General features: G+C 44.2%; 1 long non-coding RNA gene and 1 pseudogene across 1 annotated transcript in view; one reads left to right on the plus strand and one right to left on the minus strand.

The window, feature by feature from the left end:
• Nucleotides 1–16,753, minus strand: part of LOC144672171 (uncharacterized) — a 312,256-nt gene that overhangs the window by 261,027 nt on the left and 34,476 nt on the right. The gene's annotated exons all lie outside the window — the stretch shown is intronic.
• Nucleotides 2,379–16,753, plus strand: part of LOC144672184 (uncharacterized) — a 42,490-nt pseudogene continuing 28,115 nt past the window's right edge.

The following is a 16,753-nucleotide window of genomic DNA, read 5'->3' on the forward strand; positions in this document are numbered from 1 at the left end:
ACTGTATTTATTCGTGATATAAGATGATATGATAGAATGCTTGCTGAAATAACTCAAAGCTACAAACAGTGGACGTCGAAAGAGAGTTGAGGGTCCATACATTTGAGCGCACGGCAGCTTTACTCAAATTATACCAGGAAGGGGTAAATTACAAAGTGGGATTGCACAAGGTCCGAATATATTCCCAGGAATTCAGGAGGATCGGGGTGATATCATCCTACACTTCAACACGCTTGGGTCAGTGAAGTTTGGAACTGTCTTCTGCAAGTGAAGATTGATGCTCAGACAATTGTTAATTTAAATATAATATTGAACTAAATTGTTTCTGTCACTCTCTGTCCCCTGGTGTGTGTGTGTTTCACTCCCGCCACTCTCTGAATCTCTGTAAATCTCCACATACATCAATCAGACATTTTGTGTTTGTTCATGGTGGCCATTTTCTCCCCAAAACCCTGTATATTCACAGCAAATCTGAGAGTATCGAGCACTGGGTTACAACCGTAAAGGTGTGTGTGTGTGATTCTCAGGTTATCCAGCAGGGTGCAGATTGGTAAAGGTGTGTGTGTGATTCTGAAATTATCCAGCAGGGAGTAGATTGGTAAAGGTGTGTGTGTAATTCTGAGTTTATGCAGCAGCGGTATGGAACAGTGAAGGTGAGTGGGGTAAACCAGAGCTGCATTGCAAAGTGATATAATATCTAATAATAATAATAATAATATATGGTAGATTTGTAAAGGTGTGTGTGTGATTCTGACATTATCCAACAGAGGGTAAGATCGGTAATGCTGTGTGTGTGTGTGTGTGTGTGTGTGTGTTTGTGTGTGTTATTCTGACATTATCCAACAGAGGGTTAGATCGGTAAAGGTGTGTGTGTGATTCTGACATTATCCAGTAGAGGGTAGATCAGTATCAGTTGTGATCTAGGGGTCGCAGAGAATGATCAGTAGAGAAGAAACAATGCAGAAACAGGGAGAACAAAGAGGCCAACGGTTCGGCCGGTTAAAGTAAATAATATCTTCGCAAACTCCATTGAGACGCCTCAGCAACAGGTGTGGAATGCCGGGGAGAGCAGCCCGACTCCAAGGTGCCTCTGTTACAGTTCATTTGGGAAAGCAGACCGGTCAGTTATTCCTCATTCTTTAACACGGGTTGCTATATTTTCACGTAATTTCAAAGCCTCATGTAGTTTGGAGATGGCCGTCATATATTTATATTTATTGGTTATTAACCGACGTTTAGAAGGATTTTTCTGAAAGCAGCCGAGCTCTGCTTGTGTAGAAATTGTGGAAGTGACAGATACATCAGTGACAGCCGGAGTGACTCTCTACACATGACGCAGTGCATCAAACTCGTGCTGATGTACAGAAAGAAAATGCCCAGACTGGCAAACAGAAATAAGATTGTGTCCGAAGTACTACTTTAGCCCCGTGCACTGTTTATATGTTCAGATCAGCAGCGGTACTGGGTCTCATTAAGCTGATGGGAGTCTGGGGGTGGATAGTATATTCACGGAATAGAAACGCTGCAAAACACCGCTGGACCGTTTTCACTTGTTCTGTTTATTAATCAATTGAACAATTGAGGTAACCGGATATTTCACTGCGCTCTTGAATTTCTCTCTGAACTTGGACTGAGTCACCGCATAAATGAATGTGTTTGTGCAGCAACTTAGATTCAGCAACATATACCCGGTATGTCGAAAGATATATAAGGAATCCGTATAATCAGCGGGATTTGGGCTTGAAATGTTGTAATATAAGAAATGGATAACAAATGATAGCCACAGGAATATGAAGTTTGCCGATATGGTGAAGAGTAAAATCACAGACTTCCTCCTGCTCTCCAGCTCGGGGTCAATGCAATTCCCTCCATTTTGCTGACCCCTCAGTTCCTTACGGGCTCGACTGACCACCACAATGTGTCTGACCGTCAGAGCGTTGAGAGAGATGATTAAAGTAAATGGCAGCAATGGCGTTAAAACCGTATCAAACCAATCAAACCCCACCCATCCGGGCTCAGTGTAATAGCTTGGCTTTCTGGAACAGAACCAGGGCACATTGTCAATTATATCTCCCGGGGCATATGTAAAATAGTAGGGAACGTTTTTCAAACTGAGTAGAATGCAGGTTGCTGTGAGGACCAAGGCTGCAGTTTTGTCGGTGCAATATTTCCTTTTCAGAGTCTGGCAGCAAATGGCCACAAATCGATCGAATGTGAAATTGACAGTGAACCAGACGGAACAATGAGTGGCTGAAAACCTCAGAACAGTGAAAATACTGCACACAGGGGTGATTCTCAGGAAAAATAGCGGGAAGTAATAAGACTGGATTTGGTACAGTATGATCTCAGTGATAATAACCATTAGATCCGCCGTTGCCATGGCCACTAGGCAGCGGGTAGTGCAGGTAGATAGACCGCAGCTGCCCCGGGACAGTATCACTATCGCCACCAAGTTAACTGCAAGAGAAAGAAAGGTACAAGAAGAAATAAAAGAATTGAAGTTAGCGGTGACACATTCCCTCTGTCAAGGAGAACGCAGCAAGGTTAAGGACTCAGAACTATGCCCCAAACGCTCGTCCAACTGGCCCACTTTTGGTATAATAGGGGCACAGGATTATATACAGGACATTATATACATTATATACATGATTTTCCCATGTATCAATGCTGTCTTGTTGTTCAGCTATCAGTAAATTCGCTACATCTTTCTCTGGCCATGCATATCAATAGGAAAGAGGAACTATCAATGCACACCTTTCTGTAGTCTTACTGCCAAACACATCAAGCCAACATCACCATTTGCATTCGCAAAGCAGGTAAACCGCTCAATCAAAATACAGAATCAGTCGCCTGAAGGAATGATTTAGAAGCAAAACTGACTTGTTCCACTGCAGTTAATGAACAGCCACTCAGCTCAATGGTGCAATTACATACACTGCCAGTGATACATAGACTGGGCTCTTTTGCTCCAATCCATTTAGTGAACCGTACCTAGTGAAAATTCTACAGCGACAAATATTCTGTCTGGCGCCTGGTGTTTTATGCCAATTGACACACATCCTGCATTCACACTGACCGATACTTTCACTAATAACTTTGCCAAGAGAGTTGCCTACACCAATGTTCGATTCACCAATTGCAGATGTTCCACTAAAGGATGGAGTATGATAATGCAACGAACTGTTGATTTCAGTGCAGTTGTTTGTGTCAAGTTTCGGTCAATTGAATAAAACAGCAGGGATCATTCAGCATGAATGAAATGATATAACTGATCCAATGACTGCATAAGAGTGACGATACATCGGCGCACAACATCATCAGGAACATCATGAGCAAACACAACCTCTACTCAGAATTATTTGAACGACTTCAACAGTTTCACTCACTCACCTGGAACACCAATAAGAGCAAGGGTTGTGTAGTACACTTTCCTGATGCCGTAAAATGTTTCAAGCATTTTCTTTGTGAAGTAACCAGTATTTCGTTCTGCAGTCAATTCCTTTGAATTAACGTCTGAATCACTACATTCGCAGAGTCTTTAACTAATACCATGTGAGAGTTCCATGGGGGATATGTCGATTGCAAAATCTTTTCTTTTGACAATTGGAACAAACATATGACGACATCGTATTAATCGGTGTTATGGCTGAATATATTTAGCACTGAGACTGGATTAGAGATGCACAATTCATTGTCATGAAGGTTAGACATGTTTTATTCCAAGTAATGACGTTGTTATTGCAAACCTCATTATATTTATATCTAGATCTCCTGGCGTTTCGATGATGCCTTTCAATCTGCAGCGCTCCTTCAGTAATTAAATACCAATTGGTACACTGCGTTTCTTAGTATTTCTTTTGTACAGGCTGGGATGTAGCTTACCTCTTTAATTTTTCTCCTTCAGTAACTGAATTATACATTTTAGGGTATTCCCTTCGGGGTTATTCTACTTCACTCCGGGATGTGCGTAAACCCTTCAGCTTTGGACCAGAAACTGAACTTGACTGGCCTTATAAATAATGTGGCTATAAGAGCATCAGAGGCTAGGAGTCCTGCAGCGAGTGAATCACCTCCTAAATCCCCAAAGCCAGTCCACCATCTATAAAGCACGAATCAGGGGTGTGATAGAATACTCTCAGCTTGCCTGGTCCAACAACAATCAAGAAGCTTGACACCATGCAGGACAAAGGGCAAATCAGCCCGCTTGTTTGGCACCCTATCCGCAAACATTCACTCCCTCCACCGCCGACGCACAGCAGCAGAATTGTGCATCATCTACAAGATGCACTGTAGGAACTCACCAAGCCTTCTTCGACATATTGATAAGAGAGGGATATATATAAAGGAGAACGAAATTCTAAGTGTCACAAGGCCATGTAAGATCTAAGAAGAATGTATGAAATAACCTTAATGAAGTCTCCAGGATTTGTGCATAAGTCTGCTATGTAACAAAACTGAAGTTAGGGAAAAGCGATTTGGAATTCCACTGCCCAGGGTATTGTGTTAAATGCTGAGTTTGTTTTAAAACTAACATCTATTTTGTAACATTGCCTTAAATGGTGTGTAACTGGGGTGTCAGGTTAATTAGGATTGTTACGAGGTATTACAGTCGTAACCGTAGCGTTATATATGTGCTAGACACCTTTCATTTTGTTAATAAACGTTTTCATTTACTTTGTAAAAATCTCTAAATGTCTTGGTGGACGTTTTACTTCTGAATTCAGTGCACACATTTCGTAACACATACAAATTGTGAAGCCATTGTGAGAGACCGACCAACTTTCCCTCGTGTATTTGCTCTGCCTGGCACACCGCATCTGCCCTGTCATAACAATGGGTAAAGCTTTGTCTTAAGGATTAACATTGACAGAATTACCTGGGCCGAATGATCTGCTTCGGTGCTTTGCATTCTATGTAATTCAAAGTAGTGAATAGGTTGCATTAACAGAGTCACTTGCAAATCTTTCACGCCTTAAATGTTTTCTGTATTATATTTTCTAGACACTCTTCTTCATAATTTTGGCACGAAAAGCCAAGATGAACAACACTAAGTGCACAACTGCTCTAAGATCCCACAGAGATAGTCCTGTTGCTTTATTTAAAGCGTTGGAAACCCTGTCCGGGTCTGTTGGACCAGAAATCGGGCCAACTCCACGCCTGAAATTATCCCAGCAAAAGAAATCCTTTGTAAGGAAGCCGAAGTGGCGAACTAGAATAAGGGGGACATTTACTCTAAATAGAGCTTGCAATATGTGTCAACTAATGTTACCAGGATGGGTACATGTTCGATGCAGACATCAATGTCCCAGAGCCTAGGAACATGAGGGGCCCGTGAGTCTATTCAGCCATTCAGGAATGTCGTTCTTGCTCTGTGTCTTAATTCCATTCTCTTGCCCAGTAATCCCAACAAAAACCTGCCAGTCTCAATTTCCTGCTGTTAAAACGAATGGGTCGCAGATTTCCAATGCCTTCTCTGTGAGGAAGTACTTGCCGGCGTTATTTCTAAACAACGGGGTTACAATTTGCTTAATCAAACAGAACCAAAGCATAAACAACACCCCCCACAACCCCCTCAATGTTAAATTAAGATGACGGACGCGCCCCCATTCCATTCCCCTCACATGGGATACCGGATGGTCAAAATCTCCTGTGCTCAGGAATTGCTTTTGAAAGCATCAGGGTTCATATTGTGCTTAATTCCAAGGGAGTCAAAACTTCCAGATCCTCCCCTTCCAAAGGTGGAATATGATTTATCAAATACGAATTGAAGAATAAAATAAATGGGTCCAACTTCACCAATGTTTGATAAACCCCAAAAAAACCCGAAACATTTGTACAATCTTTATGAAAGCTCAATGTGTTCCGCCTTAAAGCAGCAGTTTATTGTTCAGAGTTAAAGCCGCTGCTGACTGCAGTGGGCACAAGGATGTGTTGCAAACCGCTTAGCGCAACAGCGGGTGAACTTCTTCCATCACTTTACAGGCAGGACTTGGGTGTGGGAGCTGAGCGAGTAAAGAGGAAGCTCAGAGTCACCGCTTAACTCCTGCTGCATTTTCCATCCGCCTGTGTTTAAAAGACAGCGCCTAATTTCCGCGGCTCCGCATTTCACTGTTTCACCCGGTTCCCCGTCTGGATTGAAGCTCCCGACCCCCCAGAGGAATAAGTGTCGAGTGTGAAACTCACAACTTCAGCCACAGACTCGGCCGCCGACAATGGGCGTCTTCACTCTCTGCGCCCTGCTCCACCTCTTCCCAGGTTAGATTTCCTCACTCCTGATGCGCGGGGGGATCCCAGGGGAAGCTCACTGAGGAACCTCAGGTGGGTGAGGAGGCGACGCTGCCGCTTTCTGGAATATTCCTCCTCTGCCGAGGGACTGAATGATCAAAAGGTCACAACTCGAGATAAAGCGAAATGTCCCACATCTCATGGCTGCAATTGTGAAGAGGACAGGACAGCCCTGACTGCGCCCCGGGGCCGAGACTTATCTCTCCACCCAACAGACTGTCTGGTTGTTACCACGGCGCTATTTCTGGGATCTTGCTGTGCGCTAACTGTTCGCCGCATTTCCGAGAATGCAAGAGTCACTGCCCTTGAAAAAATAATTCATGTGAAGCGTCTTTAACTCCTTTCTATACCTTTCTTTCTTTTTTCTTCATTCCTTTCTCTCTTTCTCCCTTTCTTCCTTCCTATGTTTCTTTATTTCTTTGTTTCTTCCTCTCTCCCTCCGATCTGACCTCAAATTTAACCCTCAGCGCTTTATCCCGGCTACAGGTCAGAAACTGGCGACCCTTCCTGACAGAATGTTCCTGTCACCAGGTGACAGGCGGAATGTCTCATTGGTATGAAACAGGTTTTATGTTTCCCTGACATAACAGGATTTCTTGTGCTGCGTCCTGTTCCCTCAGTGACCGTCTCTCAGGCCGCGTTCCCGCAAACTCCGGCCGCTCAGACCGTCTCGGTGGGCAGGAGTTTCAAGGTGCATTGCCACACAGGCTGGTTATCAAGTGGAGCTGTTTACTGGTATAAACAGCGGCACCGAGAGCACCTGCAGTTCATTCACATGGTCAGAAAGCACATCCCCGCAGAGGGAAGGTTTTCAGGAGAAATCAACGACAAATCGACCATTTACACCCTGGTGATCGAGGAGGTCCAGAGAAATGACTCGGGTGTATATTACTGCGCAGCCCGGAAAACCCATGGAATGTCCCTGGTCTCGGGACGAGCTCCAAATTGTTCACCACAGGTAAAAACAAAAAGAGAAATGAGATTGTTTACTCGCTTTTTCATTGTTTTTTCCTTCGTTCACGGGATGTGGGTGTCTCTGGCTCGGCAAAGCATTTATTACCCATCCCTAATTACCCTTGTTCAGAGGGCAATGAAGAGAAAATGTGGATCTGGAGTCATATGTAGGGTCAGACCGGGTAAGAGCGGAATATTTCTTCCCTAAATGGCATTAGTGAACCAGATGGGGTTTGTTTTCTTATTTATGACAATCGATTCCTGGTCATCATTAGACTTTTAATTCCAGATTCTTCTTCAGTTCCAATTCCTCCCTCTGCCGGAGGTCCCATTCAAAGCCGGGTGCCCAACGCATGCGGGTGAGAGTGTGTATGTCTCCGTCTATGTGAGTGTGTTTGTGATTGAGTGTGTCTGTGTGATATTGATATTATAAAGCAGCAACACATGCCACCTTTGAAACAGAATCACTTTACCCACCCTGTGCCCTGTTGCTGTAATCAGTTTCCAGAAATAACTGAGATATTATTCGGTCTGTGTGTTTATTGTGCTTTGGGGAAGGGTCACCAGTTTCACCAGAGTCAACACTGATTTCTGAAAGTAAAAGTTTCCTTGGCAATTCTGCTGGAGTTTTTTTGATGTTTGTGGCTGGCAGGGTGAATTAGGGGCAAGAGTGGAGGTAGTGCATTTGGTTTCCAACTCAGCTGGTCTCCCTCTGTATCACCGAAACCTACAGGAGTGCAGACCGAGAGCGAAAAAATGGGAATAGATTGCAGAGCTCTTCACTTCTGGGTCAGCACGGACACAATGTGAACAAAGGCTGTAAGGATGTAAAAATCAATTCTCTCGTTTATATTGTTTGTGTTTTCAATGCTTTTTTTTTAGGGCAAATAATCCGTGTGAGAAATTGAGAAAACTATCTTGGAAACATAGTTAATAAAAACCTTTAGCAAAATCCAAAGTGTCAGGTTAAACATTGAAAATGTATTGCAGAGGAGTTACAGAGTACAGCAAAGTTTATCTACTCCCATTCTGAATGGGATTAGAGTCTGATGACTGATCCAAATGTGCACCTTGCAGACTGAAATAATCCCCAACTACCATCTCCAGCCAATATCTCCAATGGGGAATGAGGAGAGAGCTGATGTACAGGGTGAGGTGGTAAAAGAGCGAATGCACGACCAGAGCGAACTGTGCACCCTGTTGCAAACTTCAATCCCTTACAGTATTGGTCAATGTTCACTCTTCATCGGTCTGTTTCCAGATGCAGCCTTGCAGGAACTGAACGTCTCTGAGACTAGCAAAGAGCAGCGCCTGTAGTGGCGGTGAGCAGCCAGCAGAGGGTGGGTTTGTATCACTTTAATCACAAGACAGTGAACCTGGTTTGAGAAGAGGCTTTGGCACTTTTTAAATTCATTCTTTGTTCAAACGTTAAAAAAAGACAAAACGCTGACAAAAGGTGCGAGTCCAGGCTGTATCACAGCCTGTGCAGCGGAAGATAGAAATCCCAATCAAAACACCTGGTACCCTGTAGAATCCACAATGAACACCGTCCATAATGGGATGAAACTGTTCAGAAATCTCTCATGTGTCACAATCCGAGGCCTCCCTTCAGTTTGACATCCCGATTGCTATAAATGTGTGAGCAAACTTCCCATCATAAAACAATCAATAGATCTATCATTGAACCGTTGGATGCAGCGTTCTTAACCACATCCCAACTCTTCCTATTTTCTTTATAACTGGGGGCAACTTCATGAAAGTGACACAGAGTTGGTTGCGCGCAGTGGGAGCATTGACCAAATAAAAATAACTGAGCAGAATCTCAACAAAATGACTTCACAGTCACACCCACAGATATATTCTCCCTCAAACACACATACACACACATTCTCTCTCACACAATCACATACGCACGCATTTTCTCTCTCACAAGCACACACATTCACACAAATACATTCTTTCTCATACACGCAGACACACACACATACCCTCTCACAGAGAGTCACGCTCACACAGATATATTCTCTATTTCATACACACACAAAAACACACACTCTCTCTCTCACACACACACATTCTCTCTCACATACACACATACTCAGACAGATACATTCTTCCTCATACACGCAGACACACACACACATACCCTCTCACACACAGTCACACTCACACAGATATATTCTCTATTTCACCCGCATGCAAAAACACACATTCCCCCTCTCATAAACACCACACAGATATATTATTTTTCATACACACACTCTCTCTCACACACACACTCACAAAGACATATTCTTTCTCATACATTTGCACACACACAGTCACACTCACACAGATACATTCTCTGTCACACGCACACAGATTCTGTCTCTTACAATCACCAATTCTCTCTCCCTCTCTCACACACACAAACACCTTCACACACAAGCACAATCACACACACACACACACACATTCTCCCTCTCTCTCACAGTCACACTCACACAGACATATTCTCTCACACACATTTTCTCTCTCTCACACATACACACACACTCGCACAGATGTGTTCTTTCTCATACACGCAGACACACACAACATCACACAAACGTTCACACACAGATGTATTCTTTCCCACACACACCTGGAGGCACACTCACACGATTATATTCTCTGTCACACACACATTTTCTCTCCCACACAAACACACCTACTCAGATATATTCTTTATCATATATAGGCACACACACACAGTCAGACTCACACAGGTATATTCTCCCTCTTGCACACGTACACACACATTGTCTCTCTCTCACACACATACACCCACTCACGCAGTCACACTCAGACAGATATATTCTCTCCCACATGCAGACAAATTCTCTCTCTTACAAACACCAATTTTCCCTCTCTTTCTCTCATGAACACACACACTGTCACTGATGGATGTTTTCTCCCTCACACACACATACACACACATTCTTTCTCTCTCTCACACACACACTCCCACAGATATATTATTTTTCATACACGCAGACACACACAACCTCGCACATACATTCACACACAGATATATTCTTTCTCACACACACAAGCACATACATTTTCTCTGACACAAACACCCACACAGATATATTCCTTCTCATACGTAAACACACAAGCACACACACACACCCTCACAGACAAACAGACCCTCACACACACACACTCACTACCCTCCCACACACACACACACACATACATACATTCTCTGTCTCTCATATACACACAAACACACACACTCACGCACAGATATATACTTTCTCATACACGCAGGCACACACACACAAAAACAGACACATACCCTAACAAACACATTCACACTCTCACAATTATTTCTCTCTTTCACAGGCACATACACACACACACACATTCTCTCTCTCTGTCCCCACACATACACACACACATACACACATATACACGCTAATTCTCCCTCTCTCTCTCACACTCTCACACACACACTCTCACACACACAGATATATTCTCCCTCTCACACACACATCCTCTCTCTCTCCCTCTCTCATATACACACAAACTCCCTCACACACGCACACAAACACACACCCACACCCTCTCACACACTCACACATACATTCACTCTCTATCATATACACACAAAAACACACACACACAGTAACACTCACACAGATATTTCTCTCTTTCACGCATACACATACACACACTCACATTCTCTCTCTCCCCACACACATACACACACACACATACACATATTCTCTGTCCCTCTCTCTCACACACGCACACATACTCTCAGACACACATACTTTCTGATACACAAACTCACACTCTCTCCCTCTCTCAAATTCACTTCTGCAATCTCTCACACACTCGCTCGCACACTCTCCCTCTCTCACATGCAATCTCTCTCCCCTCATGGCCTCTCTCCCACACCGCTCCCCCCCCTCCCCCACCCACACTCTCCCTGCACCGCCCCCCCCACACACTCTCTGCCCCCCACGCTATGTCGTTCCCCGATGTTCTCTCCATTTTTGGATGAGAGAGGATGGAGATCCTTTCTCAACCCGTTTCTTAGCCTCTCTTTCTCTCTCACCCCGTCTCTATCTCTTTCTCTCCAACTATCTCTCTCGTCCCATCTCTCCCTCGCCCTGGCTCCCTGTCGTTCTCTGTCCGTCTCTCTCGCTCCGTCGCTCCCACCTCAGGCCCCTGTCACTCTCGCTCCCTCTCCCTCTTGCCCCGTTTCTCTGTCGCTCTCAGACACGTCTCGCTGTCGCTCCCTGTCCTTTTCTCTCTTGCCCTGTGTTTCTCTTTCTTGCCCTGTCTCTCTATTGCTCTCTCACCCTCTCTCTCTCACTCCGAATCTCTCTCGCTCTCCGTCCCTCTCTCTCTCACCCGGCCTGTCTCTCTCCCTCTCTCTCCTTCTCTCTGTCTATGTCTTTTGCCTTCTCTCTCTTACTCTGTCCAGATCTCTCTCTCTCTCTCTCTCTCTCTCTCTCCCTGTCTCTCTACATCTCTGTTTGACTCTGTCTCTCTCTCTCATCATTTCTTGCTCCCTCTCTCTCTGTCCCTCTCTCTCGCCCACTATTTTTTGAGCGCAAATTGGATGTGAAGCTGAGGGGAAAATATTTGCAGGTTTATGGGGAAAGGATGGACATGTGAGGACAGCAAAACTGCTCTTGCAGAGAGTCAACAGTAGCTCGATGGGCTGAATGGCCTTCTCCTGTGCAGTAACCGTTCTGTGTTACACGCACAGATTATGTTTTCATTCTCAAATAAGCTTTACTCATTCCTGCACTGTAGGTTCCAGCACTTACACGTCACATGTTCAGGATGGGATATCCCTCCATTTTAAAGATGGAGAAGGTGTCTCCCTCCATTTTAAAGATGGAGAAGGTGTCTCCCTTCATTTTAAAGTTGGAGAAGGGATCTTCCTCCACTTTAAAGATAGAGATGGGATCTCCCTTCATTTTAAGGATGGAGCAGGGATCTCCCTCCTTTGTAAAGATGAAGAAGGTGTCTCCCTCCATTTTAAAGGTGGGGGAGGGATCTACCTTTATTATAAAGGGGGAGAACAAATCCCCCTCCATTTAAAAGATGGAGACGGGACCACCCTCCATTTTAAAGAGGGATAAGGGATCTCCCTCCATTTTAAAGATAGAAAAGGGGGTCTCCCCCCTTTTTAAAGATGGAGAAGGGATTCCCCTCCATCTTAAAGATTGACAATTGGTCTCCCTCCATTTACCGAGGGGGAAGGGACCACCTTCCATTTCAAAAATGGAGAAAAATCTCTCTCCATGTTAAAGATGTAGAAGGGATCTCCCTCCATTTTAAAGGTGGAAAAGGGATCTCCTTTCACTTTAAAGGGGGAGATGGGAGCCCCCTCCATTTTAAAGAGGGAGAAGGGGTTTCCCCTCCATTTTAAAGAGGGTGAAGGACTCTCCATCCATATTAAACATGGGGAATTGATCTCCTTCCATTTCCTTTCTTGCTCTGCTACCCCATCTCTTTTTCTCTCTCTCCCTATTTCCTTTGCACACACACACACAGTCACAATTACACAGATGCATTATCACACGCACACACATTAACTCTCTCACAGACACAAATTCTCTCTTTCTCTCTCTCTAACACAGACACCAACACCTTCACACAGACACACAGTGACACACACACACACACACACACACACACATACACACACACATTCTCTCACTCTCTCACACACACACATTCTCTCTCTCTCACACACACACACGCACAGATACATTCTTCCTCACACGCTCACATATTCTCTCTCTTACAGACACCAATTCTCTCTTTCTCAATCTCACACACACACACCTTCACACACAAACAAAGTCACACACATACACTCACACACATTCTCTCTCTCACACACAAAAAAACACCTTCACACAAGCACACACGGTCTCACACACATTCTCTCTCTCTCACAGACACACACATTCTCTCTCTCTTTCACACACACGCACACATACACATTCTCTCTCTCTCTCACACACACAAACACCTTCACAAACACACACACAGTCACACACACACACATTCTCTCTCTCTCTCACACACACACATTCTCCTTCTCTCTCACACACACACACAGATATATTTTCTCTCTCTCCCACACGCACACAAACACACACACAGGCATGCACACACGTGGACACATACACATTCTCTCTCTCACACACACATGCAGGCACACTTACACAGATATATTTTCTCTCTCACACACAGATACATACAGACATATATTCTTTCTCATAGACTGGCACACACAATCATATCCTCATACACACACAGTCACACTCACAGATATATTCTCCATCAAAAAAACATCCACACACATGCTCTCGCTCTCTCACACACACAGTCACACTCACACATATAAACTCTTCCTCTTGCACACATACACACACATTCTCTCGCTCTCACACACACACACTGTCACACTCACCCAGAAATATTCTTTCAGACGCACACACATCCCTCTCTTACAGACACCAATTTTTTCTCTCTCTCTTTCTCTCATGTACACACACACATACCCTCACACACACATTCTCGCTCACAGATATTTTCACCCTCACGCAAACATTGCTGGAAGCTTCAACTTCCAAAGAGATATGAACACTTTAAGTGAATGTGTGAAATAGAGAACGATGGATTTCATTGTAGGCAAATGTGTGGCCGCTCACATTAAAAAAGATGGAACAGATTACATTAAAAATGATGAAAAGGTGGAAACAGTGGGGATCTAAAAGACTTGGGAGCCCCTGTCCATTTGTGTCAAGACAAATAAAACTTCAAATCGTTACAATGAGAAATTAAAAGTGATCGATGGGGTAAAGCTGGTTAACAACTCACACTACACATTCCATGAATCAGCCTCTGTAACCTGCACTTCAGCACATCACAAGAAAAATGATATTTTCAACGGTTCGTGATTTGAACCAATCATTCTATGTACAAACCCCACCGAATCCCTCGATTAGATTCCAGTCAGCAACTCACTCCCGGGTATCTGTTATTCGATATATAAACCCCTCAAACCACTCGACTAGATTCCCATCTGTAATTCACTCCCGGGTATCTTCCATTCTATATGTAAACCCCACCGACACCTTCGATTAGATTCCAGTCCGTAACTCACTCCCGGGTATCTGTTATTCTATATATTAACCACCCCGAACCGCTCGCTTAGATTCCAGTCAGTAACTCACTCCCGGGTATCTGTTATTCTTTATATAAACCCCCCGAACCCCTCGATTAGATTCCAGTCTGTAACTCAATCCCGGGTATCCGTAATTCTAAATATAACCCCCCACCCCTCAAACTCTTCGATTATATTCCAGCCTGTAACTCACTCCCGAGTATCTGTTAGACTATATATAAACCCCCCGAACCCCTCGATAAGATTCCAGTCTGTAATTCATTCCCGGGTGTCTGTTATCCTGTAAGTAAACCAGCCTGAACCCTTCGATTAGATTCCACTCTGTAACTCACTCCCGGGTATCCGTTATTCTCTATATAACCCATCCGCCCAAACCCTTCGATTAGATTCCAGTCTGTAACTCACTTCTGGGTATCCGTTATTGTATATATAAACCAACCAGAACCCATCTAGCTGCAACTGTCCTGGGAGTGTTTGATGGGGACAGTGTAGAGGGAGTAACTTCTACACACAAAGGGTCGTGGAAGTTTGGAACTACCCTCAACAATTGTAGTTGATGCTGAGTCAAGTTTTAATTTTCAAATCTATGATAGCCCTGATCTGATGGCTTTCATAAATCCAAATATGCCTCTATTCCACTCTGTCTCTTGCTCAATTTGTATGTGTGTGTGTTTGTGTGTGTGTGCGCCTCTTTCTGTGTGTGTGTGTGTGTCTGTGTCTGTGTGTGTATGTGCCTGTGTGTACCTCTTTCTGTGTGCATCTGTGGGTGTGTTTGTGTGTCTCTGTGTTTGTGTGTCAGTGTGTGTGTTTGTGTGTCTCTGTGTTTGTGTGTCTGTGTTTGTGTGTGTGTGAGTGTGTCCCTCTTGCTCTCTCCATCACTCTGGAAGCCTTCACATACATCATTTGGCCATTTTAAGTTGGTTCATGGTGGCCATTTTCACACCAAAATTCGGTTTTACCACAGCAAGTCTTCCTTAATATTGTACACCCATTGATGGGACAGTGAAAAGGGAGCTTGAGGCTCAGTATAACCCCGTATTGTACCTGCTCTGTCTGATGGAAAGTGAAGAGGAAGGTTTACTCTGTTTCTTAGATGTGCTGCACCTGTCGTGGGCGTCTTTGAATAGGCGATTGTAGAAGGTGTTTTATTCTGTACTGTACCTGTCCAGGGAGTGTTTGATAGGGACAGTGTAGAAGGAGCCTTATTCTGTATTCTCCCTGTCCTGAAAGTGTTTGAAAGGAGATTGTGAAGGGAAATTTACTCTGTATTTGAAGGGACAGTGTAGAGGGAGCTTGACCTTCTATATAAACTGTTGTTGTTTCTGTACTGCAAGTGCCTGATGCGACAATAAAGAGGAAGGTTTACCCAGTTTCTTACGTGTCCTGGGCGTATATGAATGGGAGATTGTTGAGGGAGCTTTACTCTGTACTGACCCTTTCCTGGAAGTGTTTGAAAGGGGATTGTAAAGGGAAATTTACTTTGTTACTAACCATGTGCTGTTCCTGCACTGGGAGTGAATGTTGGGACATCGTACAGGGAGATTTTCTCTGCACATAACCATGTGCTGTAAACCTCCAGGGACTGATTATCAGTAAACATCTAAATGGAACTTTAACCTGTCCCTAGCCCCGTACTATATCAGCCTGGGGAGTATTTGTGGATACAGTTTAGAGAGAGATTTATTCCATACCCAACAGCGTGCTGTACCTGACATGTCCTGGGAGTGTTTCATGTGACGGTTTAGAGGGTGTTAACTCTGTATTTAACCCGTGCTGTAACTGTGCTGGGAGTGTTTTATGGGGACAGTGTAGAGGGAGATTTCCTCTTTATCTAACTCCGTGCTGTACCTGTCCTGGAGTGTTTGATGGGAAAAAAGCTTTACTCTGAATCATGCCCTGTGCTGTCCCTGCCCTGGAAGTGTTTGATGGGGATAGCTTAGAGGGAGTTTTACTCTGTATCTAACCGTGTGCTGTCCCTGTCCTGGGAGTGTTTGATGGGTCAGCGGAGAGGTAGTTTTGTTCAGTATCTAAACCTGTGCTGTAACATTCCTGGGAGTTCTTGATGGGAATAGCGTAGAGGGAGCTTTACTCTGTATCTAAACCCGTGCTGTAACTGCCCTGGGAGTGTTTGATGGGGACAGTGTAGAGGGAGATTTACTCTGTATCTGACCCCGTGCTGTCCCTGTCCTGGGAATGTTTGATGGGACAGTGCAGGCGGAGATCTACTCTATATTTAACCTCGTGCTGAACCATCTCTGGGGGTATTTGATGGCAACATTCTCACCCAACACGAAAACATTCCACAAAGCATGACTCACAAATTCAGCA

This window comes from Cetorhinus maximus, chromosome 36, assembly GCF_964194155.1.
Source record: "Cetorhinus maximus chromosome 36, sCetMax3.hap1.1, whole genome shotgun sequence".
Lineage (NCBI taxonomy): Eukaryota > Metazoa > Chordata > Chondrichthyes > Lamniformes > Cetorhinidae > Cetorhinus > Cetorhinus maximus.